Here is a 6469-nt window from a genome sequence, read left to right as displayed (position 1 = left end):
TAGAAATCCAGAATTCAGCGCAGCGTAATCACTAGCACGTGTGTATTCGAATTGGCGAATATATACAGCATATCGAATATTAAAACAAGAGAATAACAAATAGAGCAATGAATGGAGTGTCAGTCTTGTTCATCACACCTCAACTACGGGACGAGCGCTCATCTGAGACTTCCAGAACCTTGTCACACTACTCACAGTCTCTTAAGGGTATACATGCCGAAGCGTGGAGATTTGTCGTCCGAAGATGCCTCACGATGACGAATCTCAAGATGAAGTCCCATACAAACCTCACTTGGACAAATATAATCAGGTTTTTCGCTGAACTGCCAAACTGTTGCGCTTGAGATGCAAATTCGTAAATACAAGGCAGGAGTTCTTCCAGGTGGCTAGAGCATTTGTCACATGTTCGCATAACCTATAGACACCACATATAAAACCACCACCACTTATTGGCCACTTTTCATCAGTGAAAACCTCCCTTTGAAGCTGCGGACACAGTAGCACTTTCAAATTCGCTAAGAGAAAAACGAATGCTATGGAAGTTTAACGTTGAACCTTTCATTCAACCTTTTACTCTGGTTGGGTCTATGATGAAGTGTCCGAAATTTTCCCTAAAACTGCTGGGCTCCGCCAACAATCCTCTTTTAGCACGTTTATTTGACTTCGGCAACCATACGGTGATTGAGCACAGTCAAAGGAACCACAGTGAATCTATTCAATCAATCTAGGAATGGAAGCGGCACTCCGGGTAGGGTCACTAAAATGAAGGATGTGGATGATAATATTTTGTTATTTAACGACGCTAAATTCAGCGTGTTACAAATTGGTAGATATATGCCACTCTTTTACTTCGGCGTGCCTTTTGCACCCATTTAGGTACAGAGTCGTCTCCTAAATGTTCCAGTTCTCTTTCGGCTTTCTGAAACGTCAGGTTAAACGGTATGACATTGTTGATGGGTCTTAGCATTTTGTCAGTTGCACTAGTAGCGCATGTACTATGACAGAACAAGCAATTGCACACATGAACAGCGTTTGAACAAAGTTTCTCAGCTTGCGCTGTGTGTTGCGAATGACTAATTAAACTGAAACCGAACAGTCGTGTTACCAAAGCAGCTATAATCGCGGGTTTGATTCACTGTTGAAAATCTTGGTACTTGTGATCCGAAAACCTTGAGTGCCTCCAAGTATCAGATCAGCCTGGCGGGGTACATGCGCTCTGAAGTGCGTACATAACCAGGTTCCAATCGAGCAAGTACTCGATAATAATGGAGTAGACGTACAGTAGAAATTAGTTGAGGAATGTAATACGCACACTCAACCACCGTCTTCCAAGTTGGACGCTTTTTACTCCAAACACAAGCGAGAGTCAAAGCAAACAAGCCATGGCGTTCATAAGCAAAATAAGAGCGGATACAGTCAATTTGGGTGCCCCGGACTTCTTGCGCTTACTCCGCTTGGGTGCATGGTATTCTCAGAGAATTCCAGAGAACTCCAGAGAAATCCACTGGTTTCACGGGTTCGCTGCAGCTTAAGCACAACAGAAGATTTATGAAGGTACACCTTAAACCGAGAGACTGTTGTGCCAGTAGTGACCGCGAGCGTCCGGTGCCTTCACCTTCTTAAGGGACAACTTAGTTCAAGTGTAGAGTTTATTGTATGCTACTCACAAGTGGAAGAGATATGCTGCATCCTTACTTTACACCATCAAAACCTTCCCTCTTACATATATATGCGGACAGGTGGGAAGATGATTGGCCTAATAGTTCCCTGGTGAGAGCTTCTAGAGTTTCTGTCCAATGCGACGCTAAAGCGCTTAACCGGCAAAGTTATCCCGGATTTCGGTTTTTCCACAATTTAAAAATTATTTTCACGTTTTCAGTAGTTCTCCTTGGTTTCACCTTCTCATCTCTGTTGATGACCACCATGTTTCAATTGTAATGGCTCCGGCCGGTTGTTGTTCTTGAGTTGGAAAAAAACCAATTAATAACATGGTTGGATGGTCATGCAGAATCTCCAAGAGGTACCATTTAAGCTTGCGGAAACGAAAATAGGAAGACAGTGATGTAACTTGACGACTTTTTGGGAGAGAGGCTTTACTGCCCTCGATGATGAATGACGCTACAGGAGCAATTCGAGGCTCCGTTTGCAGCGGATAGATGTAAAGCCCTCCACTGAATTTGCTAGTTCAGTGGAAGAGAAAATTCCATAGGTTAGAGAACTAGCCGATCAAATGAATGGTCTGTCGATGGTGCTGTCTCGTTTCTTCGGGTAGCCCTTGGGCTGATATGGCGCAAGGTTTAGGGGAATAATATGTACATACAAAAAATGCACTATGAGCGGAATGGAAAAGTGAATGGCGCCAGGAAGCTACATAACAGTTGACGATTTTTTGCTTATTATGGCTGTTTATTAGGCGCCAACTTTCATAGTGTAACCCCGTGTATAGTGTGGGAGAACTTGCGGACTGAGCTCTAGTACTGAAGTGGGAATTTCGGCATGCCTAAAACACCCAAATTCAGTAAAATCTGCCTGCAATCAATGATTCGGAAGCGACGGAATCAAGTGAAATGTTTACGACAGTTAAAAGGGGATCTTTTCTTTCAACTACTTTTTTGGCCATTCCTCTAAACACAAAGCGCTCGACACGCCAGTGTATAGAAAAAACGGGTGACTTGTGTGGCGAAGGAGTTGAGTCCAGATAAATGCCTCACTGATCCTTGAAGCTTCATGTTTGAAAGGTGTGAGTGTTAAAAAACGGTCCTCAGCTGAAGGCAATTTTTGAAATTTCTGTAACCATAGTAATAAGACTGATGATCTACGGTAGACAGCCAGAAACGAATTCACCATTAACCCAGACAGTACTGGTCGAGTGGCGATGATCCGTTTTGATTCCCAGGTTTTTTAGTGTACAGGACTGACCAGTATAACCGAATTACTGTGCGTTGTGCCACCAAGAGCAGAGACGACTTTCCACGCGTTCGTCGACATGGTTACCAGGGCACAAAAGGTCGCATTTGAAGAATTATGGTAAAATTGAAAACAACTAAATCTGCGTTGTATGTGCTTGCCCTAGACAGTGAATCACCCAAGACGGAGACGATAATTTACCAGCTGATCTGTAAAATTTCCGGTTGAGGTTAGAACAAATGATAATCATTGGAAATTCTAATTCTACAGCAGAAAATTGGAAGATACATTGTGAAAGAAAGGTTGGCGAATGTTAAAATTTACCCATTACTTAGCTAGTTATATGCACACTCACATCCCGATGGGACTTACGGAGTAGTTAGCACACCTACTATCAGACCTTGCGACGAAAAGATATGATAATGCTATGGACTCGATTGGAATAGACCAAGTTTTTGGTAAGAGCGTTTGACTTGTTGCACACGCAGATCAGACAACCCGTTCCAAACATATTCACCGTTATATTAAGATGAACAACTATGAGGTACTAGAGCATGCAAGAACATGGAGTTGGGAAGATAACTATATCAAAGACAAACGCATCAGCATAGGGACCAATGTCAAGAGACTAGAGGTGGACAGCATGCCATTCTGGAGTGGATATCGGAAGACGGTGATGTGGTTTATGGAAATAAATGTTGGTCAAGGAATTAAGTTAGAGTTTAGGACGTCTAAGCATTAAAATCTTCCGATGATACAAAGGTATTAGGAAGACGTGGAATAAATTAAAGCGACAGACAAAGGGTAGATTTGAAGTGCGATTTGGACACAAAGCTACCTGAAATTTAAAAGTTCCTACGGTAACTCTCAGTCGTATACGCCGTCGGATACAATAAGGAGGGTAAAGAAACGATATAACTGCCATGGAAATGCATCCACTTTCTGTGTCCGGCTTCTGCCGAGTATCAAGGCATGATCCTTTCTCTTAAGATGCTTACAGCCATGTGAAGGCACGCAAGGAGTAATTATGGTGGTACGTGAGATCTACACTCACGGAAAAAAAGTTCACTTGTGGAAAGTCCTAGGGCGAGAATAAAATACGGTATGTTGATAGTGTGAAGAGATTTGATCATTCTGGTATTTCTACTTAAGAGTGAGGCCAATCTATGGTGGAAGACCGAGAAGCACTGCCTAATGTCCTATAAGCCAGGTACGACAAAACGTGGTGTGGGAATCATGTGACTATGTGCCGGAACATCATCAGTCTAATCTTGGCAAACACGATTTCGGCAAGCGTCTGTTGTGTCTCCCCGACATTCTGGCTTTGCAATAAATTGCAGAGAACAATGATAGGAGTTGGAAGGTACACAATGGGCAACATGACTCTGGCCCCCAAATCAGTTAATCACCGTTGGTCACCTCTCATCTTGCGTGCATATTACATTGTGGCCCACAAAATATGCTCCACGAAATTCCAAAATGCTGAATTCCTTGTACACATGAACTTGGAATAATAGGTAGCTGCTTCTCGCCGTGCTAGGAGGGTGCTATATTCCAACTTAGGGATGCTGTCACTAGCTACCATCCCGATGTATAAATCACCCAATAACTTGTCTCATTAAGACCTTACCCGGAATACGGATTTAAATAGTGGGAAGACAGTTTACCAGGAAGACCGACTGGAGAGACTCTCTAGTGTAAAAATCGTGAAACTAACAACCACTTGGATGGTCAAACCTCTGGATCTAATTAAGACGTGGTCGAGATGCTTTAACTCGTTTCTTCCAAGAAAAAATTTGCGCCTGATCAGCAGCTGACTTTACGGATATTGTTCAACCGTCCGAGGGGTATTGGGTTGCCTTGGGTCAGATTATGGTACCTTGTGCTCCGGTGTAACGCACTCCGCGATTCACGGCTACCTTATGGAGCGAGTCACAAATATGTTCTACTGTTTGAGACCCGCTTACCTGGCATCCCGTGACCGTGGAACCAGCTCCAAATGGACCAGCTATAGGGGAGCAACTGTGCCGAGGTGATTCCTGACCACTCCACAAAGTTTGTAACTAAAATCTATGTCTTCGGAGCGATTTGAACAGGCGACGTGACAGCCCTGCACCTCCTTGTCTCTTATTGAGTGACATTTTGCTCTTCACTGCCAGTTTAGGCAGTCTTCAGGACTACAAGGATTTTAGTCCGGCTCAAAGGCTGCAGCTACCATTACATCACCATGCAACTCGTCAGTAGCAGTTCACCCGACAGCGATGACCCTCAAGGCTCACTGAGCTTGGCAAAGAAAGTTTGTGTTGGAGCGTATCAAAAACCCGGTTCATTCGCAGCAGAACATGGACCGTGGCATGACGCTGTGCAACCTCAGATGAAGCCGCCTGAACACTGGACAGCAATGCTTCCTTGGGCAAGCTAAAAGTGACCGGCGAGACCAACGCTTCCGGAAACTTCAGTGACTTGACGGCTCACGCTGCATTCCATCTGACATCATGCCCCGAGCCTAAACTCGCGGGGTTCGATTGGATCTGCAAGCTGAATTTGGTGAAAAAAACGCTACTATTTTTTTGCTTAATTAAGTGTTTCGCACTCCGCCACCCTACATAAACTCACGCTCTACAGAGTTCGGTTCATGGATTCCCATAACGCCGTGCGCCCATATTTGCCGCGGACTCGAATGATGCGCAAAAGTGGAAGCCAGACAGTACCCTCTTCTTAAGGCCAGATCAATCCCAGTCAGAAAGCAACACACTCAAACTGCCTTACTGCTCACACTTAGGCATTATAGCTACCAACAAACCTAACTAGCTCATTACTGGCTGAAGGTTTGAACAACTGGTTGGTCCAGCATCAAAGCGAGCCCTGATTTGTTGAAAATCTGTACCCAATCGTCGATAATGTTTGGGTGTCGATCGCCAAGGGTCCGAGCTCGATGTCTGGGAGTACTATCGTTTACCACACATCCGACTTGTTTTTGGATGTTGAATGCACCCTTCATACTTCTGGTGGTTGTTGTGCTGAAAACGTTTACTTGTTAGTTTTAGGTTGGAGACACAGCTGGGACGCAACCAGACATACCTGAGGTCCTACCGACTGAACTCTCCTAGTAGCGCACTGAATGGCATTAGCCCTGAAGAAAGGGTATCAATAAAACAGATAGCGTTGATCACTTTTTGAACGTTCGCTCATAAACAGGAGCTCGTGTGGTGTGTGAAGCTCACCAATTTCTTATCCGGGTTCCCTCCTCTCCTGTTTGGTGGTATTTTTTCAATGAGCCCCCTAGGGTTCATCACAAACTATGAACCAGTGTCAAACACAAGCGGCCGAGCGCTGTTAACCAGCGGATGACAAACACACGGAATACAAAGACGCTCTGCAGTTCGTAACCGAGTTCAAGGTTCATAGCAAAAGGGTTCACAGGTTCTGGGCGTTTGAAACAAGAGCGACTTCCGATGGTAGACTAGAATGGATACGAGGACGAGGTCTACCCCATAGATTTTCAGATATCATGGAATCACGTGAGGAGCAAAATGTGCTGTCTAGACTGTCTAAACGGCTT

This window comes from Opisthorchis viverrini (assembly GCF_000715545.1).
Source record: "Opisthorchis viverrini unplaced genomic scaffold opera_v5_255, whole genome shotgun sequence".
Taxonomy (NCBI): Eukaryota; Metazoa; Platyhelminthes; class Trematoda; order Opisthorchiida; family Opisthorchiidae; genus Opisthorchis; species Opisthorchis viverrini.
The sequence above is the reverse complement of the archived record's forward strand: the minus strand, read 5'-3'. Positions refer to the sequence as shown.